The sequence below is a fragment of the Vulpes lagopus genome, chromosome 2 (assembly GCF_018345385.1).
Source record: "Vulpes lagopus strain Blue_001 chromosome 2, ASM1834538v1, whole genome shotgun sequence".
NCBI lineage: Eukaryota > Metazoa > Chordata > Mammalia > Carnivora > Canidae > Vulpes > Vulpes lagopus.
In genome coordinates this window covers 146,515,885-146,533,413 of record NC_054825.1, presented here as the reverse complement: position 1 = coordinate 146,533,413, position 17,529 = coordinate 146,515,885, and the positions used below count along the sequence as shown (strand labels likewise).

The 17,529-nt window shown below is 43.5% G+C and overlaps 1 protein-coding gene across 1 annotated transcript in view; it reads right to left on the bottom strand.

The window, feature by feature from the left end:
- The window catches only part of KANK1 (KN motif and ankyrin repeat domains 1), a 204,013-nt gene that overhangs the window by 125,305 nt on the left and 61,179 nt on the right, over positions 1-17,529 (bottom strand). Inside the window, exon 2 of the mRNA XM_041730199.1 lies at positions 10,205-10,332. The gene's annotated coding sequence lies outside the window, so the exon portion shown is untranslated. The remainder of the gene's footprint in view (positions 1-10,204; positions 10,333-17,529) is intronic.

Sequence of the window (17,529 nt, the reverse complement as noted above, 5' to 3'; positions counted from 1 at the left end):
TTAGATATGACATCAAGAACATGAGCAACAAAAGAAAAAAAAATCACTTGAACCTCATCAAAATAAAAAACTTGTGTGTGTCAAAGAACATTACCAAGATAGCAAAAAGACAAGAATGGGAGAAAATATTTGCAAGTCATACACCTGACAAGGGTCTAGTATGTAGAATATACAAAGAACTCTTACAACTCAACAACAAAAAGACAACCCAATTTATTGTTCTTAAATATGACCCAATTTAAAAATGGGCAAAGGACTTAAGCAGACTTTTCTCTAAAGAAGATACACAAATGGTTAATAAGCACATGAAAAGATGATCAATGTCATCTGTCATTAGAGACATGCAAAACAAAACCATAATGGATACAATGCCTGAGTGGCTCCGTGGTTGAGCGTCTGCCTTTGGCTCAGGTCGTGATCCCAAGATTCAGGAATAGACTCCCCCATCAGGATCCCTGCAGGGAGCCTGCTTCTCCCTCTACCTATGTCTCTGCCTCTCTCTGTCTCTCATGAATAAATAAGTAAACAAATAAATCTTAAAAAAAAAAACATAATGGAGTACTACTTCATAGTCACAGGGATGGCTACAATAAAGAAAAAAAAAAACAGGAAAAAACAGCATGTGTTGGCAAGGATGTGGAGAAATTGGAACCCTTATGGGAATACAAATGTAAATGGTTCAATGTCTATGGAAAACAGCTTGATAGTTTCTCAAAAAAGTTAATTAGAATTAGCATGTGACCAGCAATCTCATCTCTAGGTATATACTTAAAAGAACTGAAAACAAGCACCCAAATATTTATACATCCATGTTCACAGCAGCATCATTCACAAGAATCAAAAGGTAGAGAAAATACAAATGTCCATCAGTAGATGAATAGGGGCACCTGGGTGGCTCAGTTGGTTAAGTGTCTGGCTTTGGCCCAGGTCATGATCACGGGGTCCTGGGATGGAGCCCCAGGTCAGACTCTCTGAGCAGTGAGGAGTCTGCTTCTCCCTCTTCCTCTGCCCCCCTACTGGTGCTCTCTCTCTCAAATAAATAAATAAAAATCTAAAAAAAACCCAAAACAAAAACAAACAAAAAACCCCAGATGAATAAATTAAAAATTGTGGCATATCCATACAACAGAATACTATTCAGCCATATGCTACGGCATGGATGAGCCCTGAAAACATGCGAAATGAAAGAAGCCGAACACAAAAGATTGCATATTATACGATTCCATTTATATGACACACCCAGAATCAGTAAATTCAGAGAGACAACAAGCAGATGAATGGTTGCCAGAGGCTGAGGGAGGAGGGAATAGGGAGTTACTGCTTCATGTCCAGGGTTTCCTTTTGGGGTAATAAGGCTTTGGAAGTAGACAGAGCGGGGTAGCTATACAACACTGTGATATTCAGAATGCCACTGAATTATTCATTTTTAAAGTATTTGCTTTTATGTTATGTGAATTTCATGTCATTGAAGACACACACAATCGAAAAGAAGTAATACATGGGTAAGAGCAAAAACATTCCCCACTGAATTACCTTCCACTCAAATAGTAAGATGGTGGTACCCATGCAGATGGGCGTCTTCTCCACCCAGACACCTCCCTGGGCAGCACTCTAGGTGGATAAGGGACTGTCACCAGGGGCAATGACACATACTCAAAACCAGTGACTGCTAATGATTAAACACGGGCCCCAGGGCAGTAAAATGATCCACTGCCTAAGAAACAACCCAAAATAAGGGCTGGAGGTCACACAGCTCTCTCTCTCCAGACTTTACCCACAGTGACCAACATCTAAAGAAATCCCACACCCTCCTTTATAGGGGCAGAAAATGAACTACGCAGGCTCCACGGCCCACACTCAGGACCCTGGGCAGGGGTATACAAGATTTACTGATCGTGTATAAAAGCTGTTTGTTACCATTTTACCAAAGCTCTAGAAATTAACATTGCCTGTATTCCCTCAGCACAAATCTCGGGGGTCATCTGTCAGGAAGCATATGCTCAACAGCAACAGGATGGCTATGCAGTGTATTTCCCGGTTCTTGATCTTTTTGTGGAGGTGAAGTGAGGGGGCAGGGGTGCTCCTGCAGAGGCATGAAGTCTCCCCTTCAGAAAGCTTTCATGGCCACAGACATTCAAACCAGGAAAAACACTGTCCTTTGAGCCATTTTCTGGGTCCTATAAATTAACTCTTAAATTACTCCTTCTCTCAACTGATACCAAATAAATAAAACTACATTTTATTTTCATTTTTAAAATAGATTATTTATTTGAGAGAGAGAGAGAGAGAGAGAGAGAGAGAGAGAGAGAGAGAAGGAGCAGGGGAAGAAGGGCAGAGGGAGAAGCAAACTCTCGATGCAGGGCTCAATACCAGGACCCGGGGATCATGACCCGAGATGAAGGCAGATGCTTAACTGATGGAGCCACCCAGGTGCCCCAACAACTCCATTTTAATTTAAGCTATTTGCTTTGGCCATTTCAATGGGGTTACCTGGAAACAAGAGAACATCAGATCAAAAGGCAGCTCTTCAAAACTCTTTCAAATCAAAATGTTTCTTGAATAAGAATCAACGACAACTTCAACATATGGTAACTTTACTTGTTAATTCTCTTGATGAGAATAAATAGGTCACCAAATACAAAGTGGCTAAATCGAAAGCATTTCTTTTACATTAGAGGAAGCTGGGAAAAGAGGCACAGGGAACCTCGACTCTCCATATTTTTCGTTCAATTGTCCACATTTTCCCTCATTTTAAGTGTCATTATTACACATTCCTAACTGCTACTTAGAAAAACTCTAGACTCTAACAGATGAAACCTCATCTGGTATTTTTAAATATTCAAAAATATCTACACTCGTGGATCTGAGTTTAAGGAATTAAAAAAAAAGGCTAATGAATTCTCTACTTCATTTCATTGGATCTTAAGACATTTTATGAAATATAGACAAACTGAAGCTTATTAGCAATTAGAGATTTTACAGTGTTTCTGCTTCACTTCAATCCTTGGCAGGGCTGGTTTCCATCACTTCCTCAAGAGTCCCTAAAATGAAAACCCTCCATTAAGGTTTAGATTTAGAGACTTACAAAGTCAAAAAGAAATCATAACTCCTACACTTTTAATCATCCATCCTCCTGGTCCATGATTTACCCCCTACTTCCCACCAGGAAATGAAGAAAGTTTTGAGGAACGAGTTATTTCCAATGTAAATCTCCAGCCAGCCTCTGTCAATCATGTTCACGTTTCTCCCCCGGGTAGCCTTCCTCCACCTCCTGCCTGGAAACTACATGACTATTTAATTGCTTTGTGACTTCACATTTTATTAAGCGGCAGAAAAACTTAAAAAGCTAAAACAAGGAGATAAGCCCACGGCCGTAAATTGTCCCCTTAAGCAATGAAACTGGCCTCTCTGGTGCAATAAGGGGGAGAGGGAGCACGATGGCAAAAGCCCCCAACAAGTGCCATTCTGCAGATGGTGTGCAGTCCCCATCATTTACAGAAACCCCTCCAGGTCCCTGGACTGCAGCTCCATAGATCAGACCCCAGGCCGGTCAGCGGCATGCTTCCTGCTGCCTGTGTGAAGGACACAGCCTGCGACCCAGTCCACCCCATTGATGTCTTCTATTCTCAAGGATCAAAAAAAAAAAAAAAAAAAAAAGAAAGAAAGAAGAAAGAAAGAAAGAAAGAAAAAGAAAGGCAGAAGGGAATGACAGAGAAAAATTCTATAACTTGACAGCACCCCAATCTGCAAGCCCCTCTCCCTAGACATCAGCCTACATGTTCTATAACCCATTGTCGCTGAATGCGTGAACCTTCCTCACCCTGCTGGCTCCCCCACCCCCACCCCAAGTCCCTGTTTCTTCCTTTGCAGTGAGATGGAGATCCTTATCAGATGATACCACATTCCTGAGTGTGCCTGAGACCCTGCCCTCTGAAAGATTACATCCAGTGACTCACACCAGCTAAGCAGGACTTGGTGTTTAAAGGTCTGGGAAAAGATCAATTAGTAACTTCTCTAACATGCTGCCAGCTAGAAAACAAAGGCTTCAAATGTTTTTAAAGCCCACTGATGTGTACAAGAAAGTGGGTTTATGACATTGTTCAGAAAAAGCATGCAAGTATTTGCAGGGGTGGGAGAGTGTGTGTGTGTGTGCGCGCACCTGTGTGCATGTGTATAGATCTAAGCATACAAAAAGCCTGGTAGGACATACCACTATAAACTTAGAAGTGGTTACATTAAGGGGTGATCCAGGAGGTACAATCCACCAGTCAGGTTTTTACTGTATCCATGTTTTCTGTATCTATATTTCTTTTTAAAGATTTTATTTATTTATTCATGAGACACACACACACAGAGTCAGAGACACAAGCAGAGGGAGAAGCAGGCTCCCTGCAGGAAACCCGATGCGGGACTCGATCCCAGGACCCCGAAGGCAGATGCTCAACCACTGAGCCACCCAAGTGCCCCTTCTGTATACATATTTTATCACAATGGCTATGTCTTGCTTTTGTCACTAATTTTAATCATGAAAGGTAAAATATGGAAAAGAATAGTGACCAGTCTTCCAAAACAAAAATTAGAATACATAGTTGGCCAAGGCATATTTGTCCCTCACCTAAATGCAAGAGGCAATTAAGGGAAAATAATTTAGTCAGTGGAATGTGGAAGTTTCAAGATTTCAGCAATTTTTTTAAAATGGGACACAGAACATCTAAAACAGCATTGCTTAAACTATCTAGCTGGTTCAGGAGCATTAGGTAATGAACAATGGAACATGTCTGAGAGTCAGTAACACCATGTCTTCCTTCCTCTTTGGAAGACAGGCCATGGGAAGTGACCCCAGGAGCATCTTTCCTGGTACTGGGTCATTACACTCATGAGGAATTGGTTGAAGTCAAGGAACAGTTTCTGCATTTACTTTTTGTAAAAGGATGATGAACAAAGGAGAGACAAACAAACAAAAGAAAAAACATCAGAGTCCCAAAGGAATTTGGGTCAGAGCTCTCTTAAAAAAAATAATAACAAAAATTGCAATGCGCTACCTCATGTGGGGGAAAATTCTGCATTCATATTTCAAACCAGACTTGAAATTAAGTTTCACACAGATGAAATATTTAAAAATGTGAAATAAAACCATCCAACAACAAGAATACAACGTAGGTGAATTTCAATGCAGTCTCTGATTGGATATGATGACAGTCATTCATTCTTTCGACAAATGCTCCATGCAAAGCACCAGAAACCTCGTGTGGACAACAGTCTCAGCCCCTGCCCCTAGGGAGCCACAGGCTAGAGAAGAAAATAGGACAAAGTAAATTGATGCAAAATAATTGCATACTGGTAAGTCTCAAAGGGGACCAAAGGGGATTACGAGATCGAGAATGCCAACCAAGACTGGACAGGACAGCGTCTCTGAGAACTGAAAAATGACTAGGACAGTAAACCACTAATGTGCACTTCTGTGCGTGGGGTCAATGTCTATGACCTTTGCATAAATTCACCTATTCATTCCTCCCAGCAACTCTGAGCTAAGTAAGGACTACTATGATGATGACTGTAACACTCCAGGTGAGGAAGAGGTAAGTGCATCCAAGGGCACGGAGCTGGTGAACAGGGAAGCCAGGTGAACCCAAGCAGCCTGCTCTGTGTGGGGCTCTCTCTCAGGAACTGCCTCTCTGAAGGAGACAGAGTCAACTGCAAGTACCATGTATGAACACAGGCTACTGTGTGTCCATGCATGCATGTGTGTGTTCACATACACAAGCACATGTTCAAGAAAAAGGAACAGCACCTGCAGAGTCCCAGGGGCAGGTAAGAGGTTGGGATGGTCCATGATGGAAAGGAGGCCAGGGGTGCTGGAACACCTGGACAGAGCCTAACAAAGGTGAGGCTGGAGGGCAGGCAGAGCCAGGTCATGGTAAGGACACTGCCGTGACAGCTCAGGCTGGGGTGTGCTGAGAAAGGAGGACACTTGAAAGAGGTCATTCCGCCATGTAAAGGGCAGTCTGTGGGGGGCGGAGGGGGGGGGAGGACGGTTAGAGACATTCCTGCTTCCTAGTCAGTCTATATGGGCACCACAGGGAAAAGATTTCACTACTTAAAATTAAATATTTACTTCTTTTTAAAAACACCATGCATAATTCAAAGGCAAAGGACATAAAAACTTACAATATTTTATTTTATTTTTTTAAAGATTTTATTTATTTATTCATGATAGACACACACACAGGGAGAGAGAGAGAGAGAGAGAGAGAGAGAGAGAGGCTGAGACACAGGCAGAGGGAGAAGCAGGCTCCATGCAGGGAGCCCAACATGGGACTCGATCCCGGGTCTCCAGGATCATGCCCTGGGCTGAAGGCAGTGCTAAACCGCTGAGTCCCCCAGGCTGCCCCAGTATTTTAATAATAAAAGATATCTTGCAATAAAAACACTCTTGCAAATCAGTAACAAAAAAGTCAACGTCCCTCTAGAGATATGGGCAAAGGACATGAGCAGAGAATTCACAGGAGGAGAAATAGGAATGGTTTATAAATATATGACAAAAGTTCACTTGTCCATAAAACCAGATAGAAGTGTTTTTTATTTTTTAAATTCTACTCTACTATTAGGAAGAGTGTGGGAAAGATAGCTCTTGCATACTGTCAGTGGCATTTGTAAACTTGTTCAGATTTTTCAACTTATATCAAAAATGTCTTTCTTGAATTTACATTAAAGATTATTAAGAGCAGCCTCAAACACAGCTAGGAGGATATGCATTGACATTTATGTTGTATGGTGACAGACGGTGGTGAGCACTGAGTAATGTAAATGTATTGTCAAATCAGTATGTTGTATATCTGAGACTAATTTAACACTGTATGTCAATTACATTTCTTTTTTTTTTTTTAAAGATTTTATTTATTTATTCATGAGAGACACACACACGAGAGAGAGAGAGAGAGAGAGAGGCAGAGACACAGGCAAAGGGAGTCCCCAGACTCCAGGATCACAGCAGCCAAAGGCAGGCACTAAACCACTGAGCCACCCAGGGATCCCCAATTACATTTCAATAATAAGAAATAAGATTTTTATCTTATTTAGGCATAGTAAAACCTTTGGAAGAACATTAACAGTGGGTATTTAATGGTGGTAGGATTATGCATGTTAAATCTTTTTTTATTTATCTGCCTATCTTTAATTTTTCTACAGTATATAGAAGTATATATATATATATATATATATATATATATATATATATATATATATATATATATAATTGCTTTTAATAGTAAGCAAAGAGGGCAGCTGGGGTGGCTCAGTGGTTTAGCGCTGCTTTCAGCCCAGGGCGTGATCCTGGAGATCTGGGATTGAATTCCACGTTGGGCTCCCTGCATGGAGCCTGCTTCTCCCTCTGCCTGTGTCTCTGCCTCTCTCTCTCTCTGTGTCTCTCATGAATAAATAAATAAAATCTTTTAAAAAAATAGTAAGCAAAGAAAGTATCTAGATCCTAACGTAGAAAGGCTCACCCATCTAGCAGAGGGAGTCATAAACAGGAGACTCAGTGTAGACTGCAGCTGAATCAGGAAATGGTGCAGTAGAAAGGGACTTCTAGAAGCATCTATGTAGTCTAAAACCTCATTTCACAGATTAAGAAGTCACTTACTCTCTCCTCGCTTCACTTATCCAGCACCTGACAATCAGCATAGCCCTCAACAAGGTTTCTGGAACCCAAAACTGAGATCCATTGCTTCCCCATGCACTCATTAAAACATCCCGCACCGCATGACAAGAGTGTGTAAATACGGTCACTTAACTTCTGAGTGACATTATCTGGGTCTTGCTTCTTCTGCCTTGAGATCTTTGGCAGCCCTTCGGATTCCCTGGTCCACTTCACACATAGACTATTCTGAATAGATCCTCTTTCTCAGATCGGAAACTGCAAGCCCGCTGCTCTTAATCTCAACAAATGCTTCCTCTTTCTCCATTCAGAAGTTAGGTTCAGGTCCTAAGACTTGAGCCCCCTCACATATTCCTTTCTAAGTCAAAGCATCTGAGTCTACATCCTCCATCCTTTTGTCCTTCCTTTCTCCTCCCTTCCTCTTCATTATGTCCCGAAGCACCCAGAGTAAGGGTTTGCAGTCAGAAAGCCTGAGGACACACCCAGCTCTGCCACTGACCATTTCCATGACCTTAAGTGAATGAGTCACTTCATTCCTCCTCTATAAAACGAGGTTAATAACAGCTGCTCCAGCTCCTCACAGCCGTGCTGTGAGGACCCAGGGAAGTAATGCGTGGGAAAGTGCTCTCTGAGCTCATAAAGCACCTTCACATTCTACTTACTTCACATGCCTGTTATTACTGTCTCCTCATTACCTGTGACCTGTCAGCACCCACCGAAGCAGAGACAGCTATTTGCGACCTTTAGGCTGCTCACGGTGTCAACACTAATGATACAACAATGTGAGCATGTTAGATGCTACTGTGAATTGCAAATTTGATCATAATCATATGTCATCCAAACAAGTATAACCTTTTTTTAATTTTAGGAATATGGACCTTTTTTTAAGATTATTTATTTTTGGAGAGAGAGCAAGCGAGTGCATGAGTAGGAGGGGCAGAGGGAGACTGCACGCTCAGCATGGAACCTGAAGTGGGACTCAATCTCACAACTCTGAGATCTCAACCTGAGCTGAAATCAAGATTTGGACGCTTAACAGGCACCCCTGAGCATGGACTTCTGGAAGACAGTCCTAGCCAATAATTAACTGGACACATACCAAGAGTCAGGCACTGTTCTCAAATACCTTACATCAGCTATCACCGGGCAGCACGGTATAAGAGATTTTAGTATTATTTCCATTGTATTGATGGGAAAACAGAGGCAGAGAATACAGCTGTGATTTAAACCCAGGCATCCAGCTCGAGGGACCATGTCCTTCTTATCCACTGTCCTACAACTCCTTTGTGACCAAGGACAGAAGTGGGGAGAGAGAAGCCAAGCATGAGATCACCACTCTAGACTATAGAAGCGAGAATGTGGATATGAACAAGGACACCTGGAATCTTCTGGAAAATAAACAAAACTGGAAAACAAACAAAACTATTCAAATTGCTAAGCTACCAGTGTTGCTGAGGGCTTAGGGTCATCAGGCACTTCCATATACCACTAGTGAGAATATAAACTGGTACAACCTGTTGAGAAGACCATTAGTAGAGTGAATTGAAAGGTGAACGATACATTCCCACATTCCTGCTGACTCAGCCAAGCCACTCAGAGCAGTATGTCCCGGGGAGATAATCATGGATGTGCGCAAAGGTTGCACATAAGGAGACAGGGTAGGGGAGTCATTGCATTGCCAAATACGTGAACAGCGCACACTTAAAATGATGCTATAGAAAAAGGAATAACATATTCTTAAGGAAAAGAGGTATGTGGAAAAAAGCCCATTGATGGGGCTTTCTTATCTGACTAGTTCAAGTTCTGAGCGGGTTTACCAGCTGTGTGAGCATGGGCACATTATTTAATTTCTCTGCACCTCAGTTTTCTTATGTTTAAGTGGGGATTACAAAAGACTCACTTCACCAGCTTGTGAGAATTCATAAATTAATATATGTCAAGTGCTTGGGATAGAGCCTGGCATAAAGCAAGCGTGTGATCAGTGTTACTTGTTTGCAAATATCTGACAAGTTACCACAGTTAACACACACAGACACACATCATTACAAATATTTGTGATATAAATATTATGAGTAGTGCACCAAAATTCTAACAGAGATTATCTCTAGAAGTGGAAGCAGAGACTTTTCTTTTAAATTTATTTTCTAGATTCTCTTACTTGAATAAAGCCAGCAATATATTAATATTGAACTACCTCTACTTTTTTTCGAGTGGCCTTAATAACACTCCTTTCCATCTATTAAGTTTCTCTAATATAATCCACTCTTTGCATACTGTGTTTATGGAAATAGGGTACTTTCACTGATTTAATCTGAAGAGTCATACATTTTCCCCTTTATTCTTCAGAGCCAAGCAGCTTGCTCGTATTTCATCTCATAAAAGTCTTTCCTGCCCTCCTATACATTTACAGATGGAGAGCAATCCAAAAGGCTCACTAAAGCATAAAAGGTACGGGGAAAGAGTGGATTAAGGTCCCCAGAAAGCAAAGTTAGAGGACACAACCATGACAGCTTCAGGACAGCCATACGGAAAAAAAGTATACCTTACCTCAATTAGGGCAGGCCGGAAAATGACTGTGATCAGTATTTCAGCTCCGTGGACAATCTCCCTCGTGTGGCCCGATGATGGAGGCCATTCAACCGTTCAGCAGGCTGACCAGCACTGCGACAATCATGCTGAAAGGAAAGGAATCTTGGTGAGGGAGATGTGGAAGCGTAATAATATCCTTGCCAGGCCTGAGACCTGCAGAGGAGGGGAATCAATCACTAGAGACAGCTAGGGAGCAGAGAAATCACAGTAGAGTTAAGTTGTTTTCCATGGGGGTGGGCGAGTGGGGTGGAAGGGACGGCCCAGAATGACAGATGATGCAAACGGGGGTCTCCTTTGCTCTGGGGACAAGCCTGGATGCTCGCTCTTGGGGTATATCCCCATCCCTTCCAAGACAAGGGCTGGTTCCTTGCAGACTTTCACCTTTGCTTCCACGGCTGTTCCTGTATTTGTCAGTACGTACACAAGTCAGCTCACCAATACCACCGACTTGTAGATTCCAGAGTCAGACCGCTCCCTAAGAAGCACATGGCCTTTCTCTGAAAACAAGCTCCACAGAGGATTTTCTCTGTGCATGGAGGTTCCCTGGGATTAAAACCTTGGGATTATTTGTAAGCCACCCCCCCCAATTCTGAGATCCATCCAGCACCACTTTCCCCTGCAATGCCCTACTGCTCTGTGCCCTGTGCTCGCTCTGGTCCACCACCATCTGGCCAAACACCGTGAGGCCCCCAGCTGCCTGCAGCAGCAGCCCGGAACCTGGTCTCTCTCTGCAGATCACCACCCACCTGGTGTCTCTCGCAGAGCAGGTGGGCCCGTCCTCCTACTCCTGTCACCAAAAGTCCTCTCTCCCCTGGGTCTTAGTTTTCTGAACTACAAAATGAAGGATGGACGAAAATGTTCTCCATCCACATTGTGCTTTGAGGTCAGATGCCCCTGCATTTAAAATCCCAGTCCAGGGATCCCTGGGTGGCTCAGCGGTTTAGCGCCTGCCTTTGGCCCAGGGCATGATCCTGGAGTCCCGGGATCGAGTCCCACGTCAGGCTCCCTGCATGGAGCCTGCTTCTCCCTCTGCCTGTGTCTCTGTCTCTCTCTCTCTCTGTCTACATGAATAAATAAATATTAAAAATAAAATAAAATAAAATAAAATAAAATAAAATAAAATAAAATAAAATAAAATAAAATAAAATAAAATAAAATCCCAGTCCAGGCACTCTGCAAAATTTAGACCAGTCACCTTTCCTCAGAGCTCAGTCTATCGCGTGTAAAAGGCGAAAAAAGGTATCAACCCCTCAGGTTACTATAAAAGCAAGAACTACGAGATTGTGTGCCTGGCATACAACAGATGCTCGAGAAACAGAGTACTTCCCGCCCCGCCTTATAGGACACCTCCAAATCTAGACCTTTCTGGTCTTCAAGTTTCTAAATCTAGCATTCTCTTACATCCGGATCCATGGAGGTAATGATACTCTCTTCTGTTAAATTTAAGCTCCTCCACTGACTTTCAGCTGCTTCCCAAATCTGGCTCTATTTTATCTTCCTCCAACTTCTAACAAATACTGTCTGTCCTAGTCAGGCTAAGTCCTACTATGTTCCAAAGAACATACCCTGAGACCCTGCTTTTGTGCTCATCACCCCCCATGCAAGAGATGGCTTTTCTTAACTCCTTTTTCAAGGCCCAGGTGAGCCTGTGTCCCTGTAACCCTCACACAGTGTCCTAACAGCACTGTCCATTGCTTTGTGTTTATTAAGCTCAGGGGGCCAGCTGGAAAGGCACTATTCTAATTATTTTAAGTTTTTCACTTTAATGTTGACCACATTTCTGTGTTACAAACCCAGTATTTTTTGGATCAGCTTTGCAAATGCTTTTTGAAATTCATATGCCTTTGTACATTGAGATAGTAAGATCTTTTATATTTTTAATATATTTTTTAAAGATTTTATTTATTTATTCATGAGAGACAGAGAGAGATGGGGGCAGAGACACAGGCAGAGGGAGAAGCAGGTCCCATGCAGGGAGCCCGATGTGGGACTCAATCCGGGACCCTGGGATCATGCCCCGAGCCAAAGGCAGATGCTCTACTGCTGAGCCACCCAGGCATCCCAGATTTATTTATTTATTTTTTAAATTAACTCCATCATTTCCCTGAAGAAGCTCATACAGGGGCTTATTTCCTCAGCAACGAGTAAACCATACATAGGCAATCCAGGGGTCTTCTCTTGGAGCCAGGAGAGGATTCTAAGTACATCCAATGCCTGTAGACTTTGTGTCAAAGAGAATGTGTTCTAATTTGGAAAACCATCTTGTGATCTAATTCTCATCAAGCAACAGGGATGACTCAGGGTGGAGAAAGAATTGGCTGCTACTTTTTACCTCAAGAAAGATGAGGGCTAGACTTTTCTCTCAAGAAAGATGATGGCTTAGAACTTAAAGTTCTAAGGGTGATGACAGAAGACACAGGAATGGATCAAGGGACCCAGAGAAAAAATCACCTCTGAAGGAGATACCGAGGCAGGAGAGTAACCGTGTGCTTTGAGAGGCACATGAGCCCAGAGAAATATGAGTGATGCACAGGCTGTGGATGGCAGACTAACAAGATGACACTTAACCAAACCACTAGTAAGGAGGTCTCTTCCCCTGAGGACAATTTGCAATAGTGCTGGTACAGAATACAGACTGAAGGGGATCAAGGAGACACCAGGAGGGCAAGTGCAGACATGCAGAGACTTTGCTGTCAAGAACTGGGGTGTCCTTAAGCTTGCCTAACCTAAACCAATAAAAGTACCTCCCCTTGCATATCCTCTTACTCTTTGCTTCACCATATGCACAGATCTCAGTCCCCAAATATAACTGACCACAGACCCTTCCAACCTCTGCCTCCCAACACCACCCATATGTGCCTGGTTTGGGGTCTCTAAGAAACCTCCCAGAACTGTTCAACAGCCATGTGCTGTCAACTCTCAGCTCTAAATTCTATTATTTCTCTGCTTCAGGTCAATGATAGTTATCCATTTATCAGAGAGAAAAAAACAAAAACAAAAACCAGAGACTATAATGTAACAGGTCAAAAGGAACAAAAGTCCAGATTCAGGTCAGATACCGGATGACCACCTCTGTGTAAGCCATATAATTAATGCTAAACTGTCAAAAAGATAACTTCGGGGACACCTGGGTGCCTCAGTGGTTGAGCGTCTGCCTTTGGCTCAGGTCACGATCCCAGGGTCCTGGGATGGAGTCCCGAATCCGGCTCCCTGTAGGGGAGGGACTACTTTTCCCTCTGCCTCTGTGTGTGTGTGTGTGTGTGTGTGTCTCATGAATAAATACATAAAATCTTAAAAAAAAAAGTTAACTTCAAACATTTATTTTCTTTCTTCAAAATAGTGCTTTACTCTCAATTTAGAAAAATCAAATATGTACCTCTGAAACTAATAATACGCTATATATTAATTAACTGAATTATGAAATGAACTGAATCAACTGAATTTAATTTTAAAAAATTTTAAAAAGAAAAAAGAAAAATCAGGTATGAATAAATACCTCTACTTTGGTATGTGTGCATGATACATTTATGAATGTAATACACAAATGTGTCTCTGTTGACCTAAAAAGAGACTCGGTAACAGAATTATTGCCAACTGTGTTCTTAGTAATGTTTCTCTCCTAAAGGTAACTCCAGTCTCTCTGCCAACAGCACACCAGGTTACCAGCTTCTGCACCATCCGTTCTTCTATCCTCTGCTTTCGTAAACTCTCTTCTCCCTCCTCTGTTATGTGTCTCTACTATTAAAGAGCCACACTGCTCACAAGATTAAATATTCCTGGTTAGGAACTGAGGCCACTTTATCAGCCCCTACAAACTTCACCCCATGACAGTTTACTTTCCAACATTCCAAACACCCTTAACAGCTCTTCAGCTAGTTGCACGTTAATGACGCCTGCAGTAACAGTATCCATGCGAACTTATGCTTTTGTTCAGGGTTAAGAAGCACTGCTGCATAAATACTTGATGTGCAGCCTGTGCTGAAATTCTAGTTGAGGAGGCATTTAGCCGTCCTCTGTCATCTGCTGGTTGCCCAAGGGGGCATAGTTTTATTAATGCTGTGAGCCAGCTTTGCCACCTGCTATACTGAGGGTTCTCGATTTAATCCTAAATATATCCCCCCACACATACACATACCTCCCAAACGTTTCTATTTTACTTTACTTTTTTTTTTAAGATTTTATTTATTTATTCATGAGAGACAGAGAGAGGCAATGACACAGGCAGAGGGAGAAGCAGGCTCCTTGCAGGGAGCGCGACACGGGACTCGATCCTGGGACCCCAGGATCACTCCCTGAGCCAAAGGCAGATGCTCAACCGCTGAGCCACCCAGGCGTCCCTATTTTATTTTTTGATGCAGTAGTTGTGCTGTGGGCCAGGTCGCAGATGACATAATAGCAAAGGATGGTGGCTGGTCAGTGAAACCGTCTGCAGCACAAAGTCTGAGGACGGAAGTGCACAGTGTGTGTGAGCCAAGTAGGTGAGTCTCCCCACAGCAATATAAACAGAACGAAATCATCCACTGCCACAGAAAGGAAGAGGAAAGCTCTCCTGATACTTTTATGAATAATTCACTGAGATCTATGGAAAAAATGCCTAGGAATTTGAAGGCTAATCTTCTGGAATAAACAGGTTTCCAAACAGGCTTTGGAAACAGCCCAGCAACAAATGCCTTTTATGTACCCAGTTTGAAGCGGGTACAGCCACCCACAAATGTGGAGCCATGAGGATGAGCAGAAGACATGTCAAAGTGGGGATCTGACCATGGGGCACCGTTGCTCACAACCGCAGAGGAAGCAGAGCCTACTCACCGCCTGGCTGCGGCTAGCACATCAACTCTGGGGCAGGAGGCTCCTCAGTACGTTTGTCTCTCTCAACTTCTCTCATTCCTGTGGCTGGAAGGTTCTGGCATCCCTCTATCAGAGAGGCCATGGCCAGCTTTCTTAAGGAGAAAAGGGCTTTAGAGGAGAGCAGTCACTCCCCCCAGATGAAGAGGTTCTTGCACGAGAGCTGAGTATGACACTGAGAGCAGCAAACAGCCACACCTGCTCACTGGCTGTGCCCTGAGACACGCAGGGGCTCCAAGGAATGGCAGGGTGCTGAGCGTGGACTCCTCCTGCGGCAAAGTGACCTCCCCACTCTCAACTGTGACCCAGAAGCAGCAGGGATCAGTGTGATGAGATGACCCAGGGTGGGGGGGGCTTCCGAATTCATGACGCATAGCAGGAGCCTGGAACTCTGACACGACCTTGGGATGGCGGTATGGGAAAGAGACCCAAGGTTAACCTGCCTGTTCCACAGACAGTCGAGGACAAGATACGTTGATTCAGAAAAGCACAGTATTGTTTGCCACGCTGAGTTTGTGTGGACCAAGATTCATTCCCAGTCTGAATTAACAACCGAGTGAGGAAACGAACTCACAAAGCCAAGAGGATTACTATCTAGTAACCTATATATTTTTCAGACAGTATTAGTTCAAATTCATTGATTTCCATCAGTGGATCAGAATGTTGTTCAGAGTGAAGGATGCTGCCAGAGCAGAGATTCAGGAGGCTCTTTCATCATGTGGGCATTTACCCGTGAACTTCAGCCTTGCTCTCATCGAGGCTGCTTAAAGGGTCTGCGCTGGGACACCTGGGTGGCTCAGCAACTGAGCATCTGCCTTTGGCTCAGGGCATGATCCCGGGGTCCCAGGATCGGCTTCCACATCAGGATCCTCTGTCTATGTCTCTGCCTGTCTCTCATGAATAAATAAATAAAATCTTAAAAAAAAAAAAAAAAGGGTCTGTGCTGACAGAGACAAGTATCACTGGAGGCATCACCTGCTGGCAGCCACAAGGCCTCCTGGGGTGGAGTCACTCTGGAAAATTCAGTCATCTGTGATCCTGATTCCCAGTCTAGCCCAAGAAAATTCAGGTCCAATGTCCAGATTTTCTTGAAGACAAAGATGATTCCTCCCCCAGAGTGTGAAGTTAATGAATAAGCCCACAGCCACGTTAATGGTATGCGTGGGGGGAATGCTGCTGTCCTCTCCACATGAATTACTCCCTTCTTTGGAATTTTCTGGCCAGCTACAGGGTCAGAGGTGACTCTCCCATACCGCCTCCCAGCACACACACGTCTCACCCAGCCGTGGCCTCACGGGGCATATAAAGACATCCAACCTGTGCTAAACAAGATGCTTCTCTAGTAGGGCTTCAAAGAGGTAGCGAAAGAGCCGCTGGCCAGGTGCCAGAAGCAGGTGGGCCTGTGGACAGACAGAGCTGGTCTGCAGAAAGGTGGGGGTGCAGCTGGTGCCAGTCAGGACAACACTTGGTCTTACACCTTCCTTGTACTTTGCACTTTTGATTCTAGGTTTTCTCAAGGGATCCTGAATTCTTGGGGAGGGTATTTCAGTATCCTGAGAAAGCCCTCCTCAAGTCGGTTTTGATCCTCACAGCCAAAGACGCCCAAGTGAATACCATCCTTTCCCCCGTTACCATGTTCTTGAGCACTGGACCAGACCAGAGAAAGCAGAGCCAGGCTGGGCATGGGGGGCAGAGGAGGATGTACGGGGGCTAGCTCGTGTCATCCATACTCTGAACTGGGAACATCACCAGGTCTAGGTCTTTCATCCTGTCCATTTCAGCGTGCCTCTCCTGCCTGTCTCCCTAAATCCTGTTTTTTTCTAGGCTTGCATGCTGAATACCCTACTTTAGCTGACATTTTACACAGACACATATAGCTGAATATAGTCCATTCCTCCTCCTGTTTGCAGCTGTACATATCCTATTAAATCAAGACATAGAGGTAAAACTGAGATGATGTCAGTGCTCTGCTCGGTGCCCACCCTAGTATAGGCTTGTCATCTTAAACATGGAATTGTTAGCATAGCTTTGGCCTACATTACAAAGATGAGTTAAACATTATACAGAAGTGGGAGAAAAGTAATCTAAAGTAGTATTAGTTTTTTTGGTGTCATTTTTTTTTTTTTTTTGACAGAAAACAGGTAGGGTCTGGAGTAACTTCTATAAACCTCCACATACAATTTCTTGATATGGTAAAGAATAGTAAAACTTGGTCATGGATATTTTCTTTGCAATCATCATACTTGATTTTTCCTTAAAAACTTGCAATGGGGGCGGGGTGGGGGGGGTGCGCCTGGCCGGCTCAGTGGTTGAGCATCTGGCCTTTGGCTCAGGTCATTATCCCAGGATCAAGTCCCACACTGGGCTCCTTGCAGGGAGCCTGCTTCTCCCTCTGCCTATGTCTCTGCCTCTCTGTTTTTCATGGATAAATAAATAAA